Here is a 14,509-nt window from a genome sequence, read left to right as displayed (position 1 = left end):
TGTGCCGGGACGCCGTTGCATCCTTCTTTCCCTTGTGTAGTTCCCCACGGACCCGTGGTGGACGACACCCCTTCGGTCGTCCCCCTTCGACCAGGTGTTTAGACCATCGCCCTCACTCCCTGGATCTTGCCTGCTCGTCGGGCAAAGGTCCCTCCTCTCCTTCTCTCTCTTTACCGTTTGTGTGCTGCTCACACCTTTGGCCTGTCTTTTCCTTTCTGTGAACATAGTCAAAATGTGAGATAACGTTCAACTTACTTGGCAACTACCTTTAGTCCCTATATACATTCCTAATAAAAAAGATATAAAAATCGCTTTTATTCAGCTTCGTGGTCATCCCCTTGGATCGTAATCCACGGCTTCATCTTATCGGCTGCAACGACTGTTCGTAATCGTTTCACCCCTTCTCGTAGATCTTCTACGTCATAGCGGTCGTTCGGTAACACCGCTCGAACCTTGAATGGTCCTTTGTATTTAGGCAACAGCTTTCGGCTGCTCCCTGTTGCAGGTTCACTGGTTATTCGTACCAATACCAGTTCGTCCACGGTATACCTGCGTACTTTCTTTCGCGTACGGTCATACCGCTCTTTCTGCTTGCATTGATCTTCAGAAATGTGCTCGTTAATACTTTCTCGTAATGCGGCGAAATTCAAACGATCCATTTCTTCTTGTATGACACTCAGTAGCGGTCCTTCGCTACTGTACTCGTATTGCATCCGATCAATGCTTTTATCGGCGTCGTATTAATGCTTTTATTATGCGTGGTGTTTATTGCACTCTGCACCCTTTTTACCTGGACGTTCCAGTCTCGTGAATCTTGACCCACTGAACTGGTCGCTAGGGCGTCAACGATAGTTTTATTATATCGTTCACATTGCCCATTCGCTCTTGGTGTGGCTACCGCATTAAGTACGTGTTTAATGCCGTATGTCTCACACAATGTAGCGAACCTTTGTGACGAGAAACTCGTTCTGTGGTCACTTATTATCCTCGTCGGTACACCGAATAAGTACATCAAATTTAATAATACCTTCTCAGTGTGACGAGTCTTCTGACTTTTCACTGGTTCTGCAATCATGAATTTCGTGAACGCATCCACTATCATGAGTAAATATTTGTTTCTTTTTTTACTCGTCTCGAATGGTCCTACATGACCTATGTGCAACGTGTGAAACGGTATCGGTATCTTTTCGATCATATTCAGTTTGCACTGCTTCTTTCCTGAAGTATGCTTATAGTACGCGCAACTCAAATACGCCTTCACATACTTATCAACAAATCGTCGCATACCAGCAAACCAATAGTTCCGTTGAATGCGCTCCAATGTTTTTTCCACGCTTAGATGTTCGGCATCGTCGTGGCATAATCGGCATATTTGCAGCCTAGCGTTTCTTGGAACTACCCAAGCCGTTTTATTACCTGCTAACCGCCGGTATAGCTTGTCCTTCTTTAACACGTGTAACGGGGTAACTGGGTGTGCTCGGGTGGGTAACGCCGAGCGTTGCAGTACCGCGTTCGGGTCTCGTCCCGAGACAGTGGCTGCGTAAGGAGTAGGATCGGTCTGCAAATAATCAGAGGCGTGCAGGTAAAAGTATCGTTTATTCCGTCGTTGTCGTCCTTGCCGGTGACGGTCTGTTCGTTGGTACAAGTCGATCTAGAATGGTAATGGCAACCGAACGTGTTAGTATACTCTAGTCTGTCTTACGTACTATTCGGGAGGATTTTATAATACAGGGTCTTATAGTTACGAAGGCGCGCGCGGGCCCTAAGCGATTCGATTCGGTGACGCGACGCGGCGCGGTCTCGATGGGACATGCGGTCTCGGTTAGATTCGATTTAACGCGGTTGATTGTCCGGTACGATCGTGGGTCTCGTCCCAGTCGATCGCGAATGCTCTTTTGCCGCTTGGCTATTCAGCGTTAGCTTCCAGAGAACTCTGCCTCTATCGCCGCTGGCTGCCCTTTATATCTCCGCTCGCGGCTTGTTGGCTTGCGCGAGCGGCTCGGGGTCCGGCGCCGCGTGACGTAGGTGACTTTCGTCACACACGTATTCCTGGAAATAGTGCTTCGTTTCGGGTGACTTTTCGTTGTTGGCGAGAATTGTTCGGACCCGTGACAATTGCTCGTCCTGCATTTGTGCCGACGTTATCCATTCAGCCTCCGTAATGTCCACGTAGGCGACCTCGAGAGCGACCGGCTGAGGATTTCGGCTAAGTGCATCCACATGTGCCATCTTCGTCCCCGGTCGATAGATGATTTCGAAAGTATATTCCTGCGTTTCTAACCACCATCCTCCTACGCGTGGCAATAAATCCTTCTTCGAGAAGGTCGTCCTCAATGTGTTGCAATCTGTTACAACTTTAAATTCTATTCCCAGCAAATATACTCGGAAATATCGTAGGGCAAACACAACTGCCATTATTTCTAATTCATAGGAATGGTAGCATCGCTGGTCTGCTGTTGTTTGCTTACTGAAATGAGCAACCGTTGCCATTTTCCCATCTCCTTGTTGTTGCAACGATATTGCTCCAACACCTAAAGAACTCGCATCCGTATGAAGTTCGGTAGGTCGAACTAGATCAAAGATACATAACACCGGTCGTGATGTTAACTTATCTTGTACCTGTCGGAAAGCATTTTCTTGAGGTTCCTCCCATTGCCATGGTACACTCTTGCATGTGAGATGCGTTAAAGGTTCTACAAGCGTCGCAAAGTTTTTGACAAATTTCCGGAAATAGCTGGCTAATCCCAGGAATTAGCGTACCTGCTTTACCGTTTCAGGTGGTGGCATGTCTCTTACAGTGTCTATTTTCCGTTGGCCTGGCCTCACCCCTTGTTCACTTATTTCACGACCCAGGTATTAGATCGTTTCTTTAAAGAAGGAACACTTTTCCAACTTAAAGGTCAGACCATGTGTTCGAAAGGCCTCTAAAACCTCCCGTAGCTTTTCGATGCCCTCTTCTATCGTTTTCGATGGTATTATGACATCGTCTATATAAGGAAATGCCGCTGTATCTTTCAACTTCCCCAGAACCTTATTCATCAGCCTTTGAAAAACGGCTGGCGCATTCGTTAGACCAAAAGGCATTCGTAAAAACTCATAGTGTCCTTCTGGTGTGACAAACGCTGTCTTCGCAATGGAATTTTCGGCGACTGGTACCTGGTAATACCCTGATGCTAAATCAAGTCCCGTAAAGTACCGATTGCATCCCAGCTTGTTAATCTGGTCGTCGATGAGGGGTAAAGGATATTTGTCCTTTATAGTTATCGCATTCAATTTGCGATAATCCACGCACATCCTAGTATCCCCTGTCTTTTTCTTTACCAGCGTAATCGGGCTTGCATACGGCGAATCAGATTCTCTGATGATTCCGTTGTTCAACAGATCCGCGATTATTTCACGAACGATCTTCTATTCCGGTTCAGCAAGACGATAAGGGTGATATACTACCGCTTCATCCGTAAGGCATTTAATTTCCATTGCGGCCGTATTCGTTTTTCCTAAATCTCGCATCGACGACGATATGCAATCACGGAATTCCTCGATTAAGGTGACGCATAATTTTCGTTCTTTCATCCCAATATTTCCCAAATTTAGTTTCGGGTCTACTTCGACAACGTAGATATCCATCGCAGAAATTATTTGCGGTTCTCTTGAATTCCTTATGTCGTTGAAAGTGAGCTGGTTACCCCGTTTTAACATTACAATGTGCTCTTGTTGTAAGAAATCCCTTCCAAGAATTACGTTGTGCGCCGTGTATTCATCCGGAATAATAAAAGAATCTACGTCCGCCGTTACATTCTGAATCTTCACCGTAATTGGCACGACTTGATTGATTACTACTGAACGATTAGCGAATCTTCTAAATATTGTATCTCCTATAATCTTCGTATTAATACAAAATTTCTTCGCTATCGACGAATGAATAATAGTACATGCACTTCCGGTATCTACTAAGCTTTCTACCTTATGACCGTTAACGCGAATATATATTGGTAAATGTTAATACTAGGTTTAATAGTTTGTACCATATTTACCTCCTTTTGCGGACAATCCTCTCGCTTATGTCCTAGCTTCTTACCAAGGCTGCATTCTACTTTCGGTTTTCTGCAGTCCTTCGCCATGTGACCCACCTTGCCGCAATTAAGGGGGGAGGGTCAAGTAAATAGGCGTTTTTTCTCGAATTTATTGTGAAGAGGGTATACGGTTTTTTAATTAACGGTCAACGACATGTTATTATACAGGGTGTCCCGTAACGTATTTTCACCCTCTGAGGTGGTGGTAGGTGGGGTGATTCTAAACAACTTTTTCCTTTGCGAAAAATTTTGAAGCTTCCTTTTTGAATTATTAAGCAAAAACACTGACCAATCCGAGCGCGTATAGCGCGCGGACTCAGGGACGGCAGCGTCGGATACGAAAGCGGGGCTTGGCGTACGTCGCGAACGACCGGCTCAGCACCCCGTTGGCATAGCACAATAAAAAAATTGAATTGGTTGTTTAAAATCAATACGGAATTTAATCTCTTGTCGCCTGTCATAATGTAAAAAAGGAAATTCTAAACATTCTAAACAACAAATAAAAATGTTTGAAATGGAATAATTAATAAAAATTTAAAAACAATTTAAATGAAACTTACCCATTCGTTCCTAAATTAACCTGCTATGCTGAAAACAGATAATTCCCACTGGGTCACTGTGTCGATCTTGAACATTCGAGGAGGGAGCAAATTATGAAGAACAGCTGATCTCCAGACGAGGTCATTGAACCCACTCAACCACGTGGTCACTATCACCTTTCACAGAATTTTCTTTCAGGTAAATAAACATTTTTATTTACTGTCACGTTACTATTGCACTGGACACAAATGAAAAATATGTAATATTCCGCACTACTTCGTAACGTTTTCACGACGATATTGGTCTTCCTTTCCAAGTTCAAATGGAACTGCCAGCTTGAATGTTGTGAGGTCTGTTGCATTAATTTTCTAAGCAAAAAAGAAAAAGGTGAAATATTTTCATTTTACTTGACCCTCCCCCCTTAAAGCAAGTGATCGGTCGTGCTTCCGCTGGCCTTTATCACTGCTGGACGTACTGCTCCCTGGCGTTCCTGCTTCGGCTTTTTTTCTTCTTTCTCAGGCATATTCCCCATCGCACACATGGACGCATACAGATTGTCGGGGTCTGTATGTTTCGGTGATGTCAGCGTCCTAGCGGTAGTTTCATCCGGCACCCCGAAAATCACCATATCGACGATTTTGTTGTCGGATAGATTAATATCCATCCGCCCGATGAAATTCAGCTTTTGAAAGCAATAGTCTCCAAGAGACTGTCCTGGTTTTGCCTCGTACAGATCCGCCTCCTGTAGTAACTTAGAAAACGGCATCGTCCGCCGAAACTGCGCGACGAGAAACACTTTAGTTTCTGCCCATGTTGTCGCGACTCGTATGCGTGTATCATACCACTAACCAGCGTGTCCGCGTAATCTTGTCGCGATCATCCGCATCACGCTGAGTTCATCCCAGCCGTAACGCGACGCCAACTCGTCCACATGGCGCATCCAATTTGCAATCGAAATATCTTCTTTAGACGGATCGTATACTGGAATTAGTTGTTCGTCTCCGGGACGTGCGTATGTCGGCGATTTCGCGACGCGGAGCTACGCGTGTTCAAGCTCCTCTGCTCCTCGCGATCCCGACGAACGATCCGCGACTCCGAACATTGTCTTCGCGGGCTGCGTGCACGTACACGCGGAGTACGTACTTCCGGGCTGCGCGAACGCGAGCTTGAATCCCGCCGTCGGGACACACGTGATCGCGTACGCGAGCGAGATCGTTTTAAAAACTCCATCATTGTTTCTAAGCGTCCTAAGCGCGATTCCATGGAGTCGTCTCTTCTCTCACTAACACACTCGTGATCACGACTAGTTGATGCACGAGCCATTATACTGGACTTAATACCATCTTAATCGGAAGTATACTAATCACTAATTCTTATTTAATAACACACACTAATTGCACAGTTTATAGTTCGGAACACTTAAACAGTTCGTACACAAAATGCACGTAAGTGTATTCCCAAAATGTGCACTTCACACACGATAATCCCACTTCTGATATGTAAGATCAGATTAAGCGGAGCGGATTATGAATTGGTGTGGAGAAATAAATCAAATAAAACACTGTAATGTAAATATAGAACGCGAAATAGCGGGCCCCTGCAGACCGCCAGTTCGCGGATTGATAACGCCACCGCCAGATGGCGACCGCGAGAACCGTGGAACTCGTGAGGCAAACGGCCTCGCGAGCGATATATACCGCGCCGCGAGCCAGGAACAGGCAGTTCTGTACTCGGAAGCGAATCTCCGGATGAGCGAGAAAGAGACACGATCAGCTACATTCAGTGATGCCAGAACCGTGGGACGTGGGACAAATTTTTACCCTCTCCACGACGTCCCACGACGTCCCACGACGTCCCACGACGTCCCACGACGTCCCACGACGTCCCACGACGTCCCAATGACTCCCCTACCGCCGCTGTTTCATCTAACACAAGCGCGTTGTCCCACGTGTCCGTGTGAGCTCTGCGGGTTTGGCAGAGTTCGGCTGCTCTCGTCATTTCTACGTTATCGGCTCGATGCTGAAACCGCTAAAGCACGTGGCAGCAGCATCGACGAATCGACAAAATAATATAATTTCGTCCATGGCAATATGGCTGAATTAAGAAACCAGGAGAATCAGTTCGAATCCCGATTTTACGGTTTCAGTTCTGATTCTTAATGTATTAACGTTTTTTTAATACATTAATACTATGAAATACATTAACTTGGAAAGCAGTTAAAAAAAGGAATTGAACTGCATCTTTCTTTGATATTTTTTTTATTAATATTTAAGTAATTTCTTCAATTAGATATTACTGTTATTCTAACTATTACAATACGTAAATCCGAAGACATACGAGGAAAATTGGTTAGGTTAAATTGTAAGGATATAAAGAAATTTCAATCTTTAACGGTTTGTTAGTTTTATTTCTTATTCCTTACAACTATTATAATTTTATTCTCTGAATGGTCATTACAATGAAAGATGGATTAGATACAATTTGAATCCTCATTTAATTTGTTATACACATATCAGGTTTCTTGCAACTATTGCACCTGGTCCACGCTTATACGATATTGCATATTTTACTTACCTATAATACAACAAATAATATAGTGATTACCATAATACAATAGAAAATGTTAAGCTTGCTATAAACCTTATATTTTTTTTGTGTACTTATGCTGCACTTTCGCTTCGTTGTTTTATAATGACTGATTTTTCTTTTGAATCAAACTTCCACTAGCGTATTGATGAAATTTTTCAATTAAAACAAGATCAAACACGACATAATTTGAATTATAGTTACTTTATACTTTAAGTAAATATAATGCAAATTGTGTCGTGTTTGGTCTTATTTTAATCAGAAGAACCTTACAATTACATTGGTAAAAGTTTCATTTAGCAAAAATGAAAAATAAAAAAGTTATGGTTGAATCAATATTGTCTCACTCAAATGTTTTTTTTCGGGCTCTTTAATTCTCGGACCTCTTTCTCTTTCGCTATTTGTCCTTTTCTACGTTCGCCAGCATTCAAGAACTCGCTCGAGCTGTGTCGTTCTGCCAGCGTCAGACACTTTCAGGAGAATCGGGAAAATCCAGCAATATAACACATTCTATACTGAAAGAATATACTAACTTATCCGTCTAAAAACATGTTAATAAATCTGGCAACAGATTTATTTTCGGACTGCTTTTCTGAAGTAAACAGAATTTTACCATTCTCCTGTACGGATCGTGTGTAGTAGTTTGTAGCAAACTCAACATATTTTCGATATTATGTAGAATACACAACCGATCGAAAAATATTAAAAATCCAGGATATTTTGTGTCGTTTTTTATACGCTAAAGGCGATTGAAATGAAATAAATGACTAACAGTGAATAGTGTAATAAAGGTGATCGCTGTTCATCTATTTCCTTTCTACGATGTATTTCTTCCACAAGAGACGGTTTCCTAACAATTTACAGTACAGTAAAACTTGAGTACAGTAAAACTTGGATATATGCAACAAACATTGGGACCCAGGCGTTGCATATATCCAGTCGAGGTGTCGAATATCGGGTTACACGCGACGAGCAGCCAAGCGTGAACGTAGAAAAGGACAGACAGTGGTGGAAAGAGAGAGGTCCGATGATCAACGGAAAGAGCTGAAACGTATCGGTGTGACTAATACTAATTCAATTATAAAACTTTTTTATTTTTGACTTTTTTTTACTGAAACTTTTACTAACGCATTGGTGAAATTTTTCTGATTAAAATGATACCAAACACGATATAGTTTGAATTATAATTACTTGCTAAAATTGATGTTAAAAGTTGGCGAAAAGCAAAGGAGGATTGGAAATAAAAACCGGTTGCGGCGTCGGCTCGGGTTTCAAACGTTGCATATATCCAAGCGAGGTGTCGATTCTGGGCATTTAAACGTTGCATATATCCAAGCGAGGTGTCGATTCTGGGCATTTAAACGTTGCATATATCCAGTCTTGGTGTCGATTCTGGGCATTTAATGTTGCATATATCCAGTCTTGGTGTCGATTCTGCGTCCGTACAAATCGTTTGTACCGTGCCGCGTTACCTATTCTACGTTCGTACACAACATGCGACGTGTTGCATGTTGCATGTTGCGTGTTTGATGTATCTTTGGTGTACGGCCTGCCGTATGCATATGTAGCCAAATCATATCGTGTTTGGTACCATTTTAATCAGAAAAATCTCACAAATGCGTTAGTAAAAGTTTCATTAAGAAAAAGTTAAAAATAAAAAAGTTTTATCGTTCAATTAGTATCAGTCACACCGATATTACGGTCGGATCATATTACACGGTTTCCTCGCCGAGCGGCTCGGTTCGGCTTAGGGGGATCCCCCCAAGTGGAGGGGATAGCGATGTTGCATATATCCAGACAAACTTTTGTTGCATATATCCAGGTTTTACTGTATATGCAAGACAACCTCGCTTGGATATAGGCAATGTTTTGATTCGATCTCTCTGGCTTTTCATCTACTTTTAACATCAATTTTAGCAAGTAATTACAATTCAAACTATATCGTGTTTGGTATCATTTTAATCAGAATAATCTGGCCAATGCGCTAGTAAAAATTTCATTTAAGAAAAGTCAAAAATAAAAATGTTTTATAACTGAATTAGTATTAGTCACACCGATATATTTTGGCTCTTTCCTTTGTTCATTGGACCTCTCTCTCTCTCCTCCACTGCCTGTCCCTTTCTACGTTCACGCTTGGCTGGCGTCGCGTGTAACCCGAGATTAGACACCTCGCTTGGATCCCAATCTCTCTTGCATATGAATATCCAGATTTTACTGTACTGTAAATTGTTAGGAAACCGTCACTTGTGGAAGAAATACAGGATTGCCTTGAAATAAGCAAGTGGTCTCTGCTTCGAAATAAGCAACTGTTCGGTCCCGAGCCACTTGCTTATTTCAAGGCAATCCTGTACATCGTAGAAAGGAAATAGATGAACAGCGATCACCTTTATTATACTATTCATTGTTGGTCATTTATTTCATTTCAATCGCCTTTAACATATAAAAAACGGCACAAAATATCCTGGATTTTTAATATTTTTCGATCGGTTGTGTATTCTACATAATATCGAAAATATGTTGAATTTACTACAAACTGCTACACACGATCTGTACAGAAGAATAGTGAAATTCTGATTACTTAGGAAAAGCAGTCCAAAACTAAATCTGTTGCCAGATTTATTAACATTTGATTAGACAGATAAGTTAGTATATTCTTTCAGTATAGAATGTGTTATTCTGCTGGATTTTCCCGATTCTCCTGAAAGTATCTGACGCTGGCTCGAGCGAGTTCTTGAATGCAGGCGAACGTAGAAAAAGACAAATAGCGAAAGAGAAAGAGGTCCGAGAATTAAAGGGCCCGAGAAAAAACATTTGAGTGAGACAATATTAATTCAACAATAACTTTTTTATTTTGCATTTTTGCTAAATGAAACTTTTACCAATGTAATTGAAAGGATCTTCTGATTAAAATAAGACCAAACACCATGTAATTTGCATTATTTTTACTTATTTAGATATAAATAAGTAAATAAAAATTATAATTCAAATTATACCATGTTTGATCTTGTTTTAATCGAAAAATCTCACAAATGTACTAGTAAAAGTTTCATTGAAAAAAAATCTGTCATTCGTCATTACAAAACAAGGAAGCGAAAATGCAGAATAATTACGCAAAATGAGATAAGTTTTTAATAAGGTTAACAGTTGATACTGTATTATAACAATTACTAAACTATACTTTTATTTGTTTCCTAAATATATTACAGAAAGGTAAAATATTCAGCATCGTATAAGCGTGGACCAGCTGCAACAGTTGCCGGAAACCTGATGAAATATGTAGTACAAATTAACTAAAAAATTAAACTGTACTTTTCTGTCTTCCATTTTAATGACTATTCACAGAATAAAATGATAATAGTTGTAATGAATAAAAAATAAAACTAACCAACCGTAAAAGATTGAAATTTCTTTATATCCTTACAATTTAACCTAACCAATTTTCCTCGTATTTATTCGCATTTACGTATTGTAATAGTTAGAATAACGGTAATATCTACATGATTGTAGAAATAACTTCTATATCACGTTCTTTTATTATATGTACGCACATACATATGTGTATATATAACACTGAAATATTTAAAAAAATATGAAAGAAACATGCAGTTCAACTCCTTTTCTTAACTGCTTCCCAAGTTAATGTATTAAAAATGTATGTTTATGTATTAAAAAAACGTTAATGCATTAAGAATCAGAACTGAAACCGTAAAATCGGGATTCGAACTGATTCTCCTGGTTTCTTAATTCAGCCATATTGCCATGGACGAAATTATATTATTTTGTCGATTCGTCAATGCTGCTGCCACGTGCTTTAGCGGCTTGAGCATCGAGCCGATAACGTAGAAATGACGAGAGCAGCCGAACTCTGCTAAACCCGCAGAGCTCACACGGACACGTGGGACAACGCGCTTGTGTTAAATGAAACAACGGCGGTAGGGGAGTCACTGGGACGTCGTGGGACGTCGTGGAGAGGGTAAAAATTTGTCCCACGTCCCACGGTTCTGGCATCACTGGCTACATTTTTGGATTCCTACGACTTTTCTCCGACAGTGTTCGACGGACGAGACGCGCACCGCGGTCGTCCGCCGATAGCTCCACTGTATCCGCTAGCCACTGCCGGGACTCTCCCGTGCGGCTTCCCGACCGCCGGACCGGGCGTACACGTCATCCGAACGTCCACCGGAGCCACGGTCTCCCGATTGTCGGGGTGGGACCAGACGCGCACTGCGGTCGTGCTCCCCAGAGACATCTCAACCCGTCTCCCGAACGTCTTCCTACTATCTCCGCCGTGTCCCGCCGGGTCACGACCGCGCCGCGACTGTATCGCGACCGTACCGCGACCGTACCGCGACCGTACCGCGAATATACCGCCGCCGCACAGTGGGACAAAACGGCTTTCGGCGATCAAAATTCTGTAACTTCGGTTTTATTGGAAATATTTTAATGAAATTTTGGGAAGTTATTGCCTATATTATGGTACTTAAGTTGTACCAATATAAATCATATTGAACTACAGGGTGCCAAAATATTCACATATAAATTGTAACGCGTTCAATATTCTTCACTTGTTAGACATATTTTATGTCATTTAACAAAAATTTCACTCAAAATTGTTAATAACTATAAGAAAAACGAATTTAATAATTAAAAAATGACAAGACATGTGTTATTATAATATATTTATTTATATTTATTATGATCGATACCAAATCATTCGTGAAAACAGTTTCGACAATTATGAAAATTTATTATGGCATATTGCAAGCACGAAATAAAGTTTTGGATGACGAATATACACGCGGAATGCAGTTAACTGGTTAATAATCGTATCTGGTACTGTTTTTATATCATCGTGCGCAGCGGCCAAGATGGGTGGAATTTCATTCAATCGCCATTTTCTTGAAAAAGTACCAAAAAGTGCAACCGATTTTTAAAGATTCTAATAGAGGAAGGTTCACTCTTTCATGTAGTAATAATTAAACATGTGGCAAGTTGTGGCATTTTTTTAAAATCAAACTCAAAGTTGAGATGTTAGTTAAATGTACTTCGTTTCAATCAGATCCTATTATTTAAAAAGTTGTTAACATTTTAACTTACTTTATGCACTGAATAGAATCTATACTATCCTAGTAAACTTTATCATTCATTTGAATTGTATCTTTCCCAGTAAAATTCATTAGAATCGTACATTGAAGTTACGGGTAATATTATCAGCGTTTCGTCTTGACGAATTTCTACTGACTTTGAGTGCGAACCACGGCAAAACGGAAGCAAATATGAAAAAACGGATTACACTACGTTAAACTATAGTTTATTCTCTATCGATGTATATAATTAGTTTTTCAATTTTCGAATTCACGAAAATCGAATTTTGATCGCCGAAAGCCGTTTTGTCCCACTGTGCGACGTGACAACTCATCCGCGTTAGAATTGACTCTACCTGGTTTGTATTTAATTGTATATTCGTAGTAGTTTCAACGCAACCGCCAAGTAACAAGTCTAGAAGATGGATTTTTGCAATTCATTAACCATTGAAAAGATCTGTGATTAGTGTATATTGTGAAATTTTGTCCATATATGTAGGTATGGTCGAAAGTGACCAATGGTGTCGACAATAGCAAGTAACCAGTGGTCGAGTAGTTTTGTTCGGCGTTGTTTAGCATTCTCGAGTAATACGCTACTTGTAAATGTTTCCCGTCTGTAATTTGCGATAATATACCACCGATTCCTACATTTGATACGTCACAAGTAACTATAAAGGGTTGAGAAAAATTAAGATACTGTAACAGTGGTTCTTGCATTAAAGTAGACTTGAGTTCCTGAAATGCGTTTTCTTGTAATTCAGACCAAGCGTAAGCGCAACCGACCTCATGTGATTGCGATCCGTTTTAAATCCGGTACTACTTTCGCGGAGGTTCTAAAGAGAGTCAAAAAAGAAATGGGTCTATCACCGGAGGGTATAAAGGGGGTGAGGTAGACCAGAGCAGGAAATCTGCTCTTGGAATTCTCCCCCTCGGCTGAAGCGGGCTAGGAAAGCTATAGACGGCAAACTAGGAACTGTGGTGAAAGTGACTAAACTACAAGAAAGATTAGCTATTGAGATCAGGGGTATTGACCCTGATGCAGAAAGTGAAGACGTAGTTACAGCTGTACAGAGTGTGACCGGCTGTCCTTTCAACGAAATCCGGCTTAAGGTGTTTCGGACTGACCCTAGATGCAACAAGGTGGCCCTCCTTGAAGGTCCGGCTGCAGGACTGCGAGTCCTAGATGAAAAAGATAAAATTAAGATCGGATGGACAATTTCATCAGTTAAAAGAGTACCGAGAATTACCTGCTGCTTCAGGTGCCATGCTCTGGGCCATGTCACGGCCGGGTGCAAGAGAGTGCCTACGGGTGAAGACACCCTATGTAGAAAATGTAGCCTGTCAGGTCATGATATGAGGACATGCGAAAGGACACCACGTTGCAGGTTTTCTATTGAAACAGGAGTCCCGGAAGGGGAGGCCGCACACGTAGCTGCCTCCACAAGATGTTTGGTGTATAAAGAAGCAGTTAAAACTTATAGGAGACTTATAGGAGCAGTATTTCATGAAATTACTGCAAATAAACCTAAATCACTGCAGAACTGTCCACGACGTATTACTGGCCACTGCGGCGGAAAAGGAGATTAATCTCATAGCCGTAGCGGAACCGTACATGATTTTAGATAATTAGTTCTCGGATTTGTCGGGTAGGGCTACTTTAGCGGTCACTACAAAGGGTGTCTCCAATGGATGCGACATCACGTTCATAGCTAAGGATGACGGCTTTGTGATAATTAAATATAACGCTAAAATCCAAGAGTTTGAAGCGTTCTTGCTGTCACTTACTATAGCATTAAAACCCTACAAAAACAAAGACGGTGGCATTATTCTAGTAGGAGATTTCAATGCAAAGGCACCTCTGTGGGGCTTCGATACATGGTGTAGTCGAGAAAGGTTCCTATTTCAGTTCTGTGTTACCGCCGACCTGACTCCTACGATCTCTAGAGGAGGTAACACCTGTGAGCGTGGGCGTGGCACCAAAATCAATATCCTTTTGTGCAGCAAACAGGTTGTCCCCCATATACTAGCCTCAGAGGTTCTGGAGAAGTACTCAGCCTCCGACCATAAATATATTCTGCATACTATAGGAAAGGAAAAAACTGGGAATGCAGATTGCTCCCCTTTCGACATAGGTAAAGGGAAAAGAAATTTCTGGAGATGTTTCTTTCTAAATATGCGAATAAGCACTTTGACGACCTTACTCGAAGTAACAACTGATGTAGATGA

This window comes from Osmia bicornis, chromosome 8 (genome assembly GCF_907164935.1).
Source record: "Osmia bicornis bicornis chromosome 8, iOsmBic2.1, whole genome shotgun sequence".
NCBI lineage: Eukaryota > Metazoa > Arthropoda > Insecta > Hymenoptera > Megachilidae > Osmia > Osmia bicornis.
The sequence above is the reverse complement of the archived record's forward strand: the minus strand, read 5'-3'. Positions refer to the sequence as shown.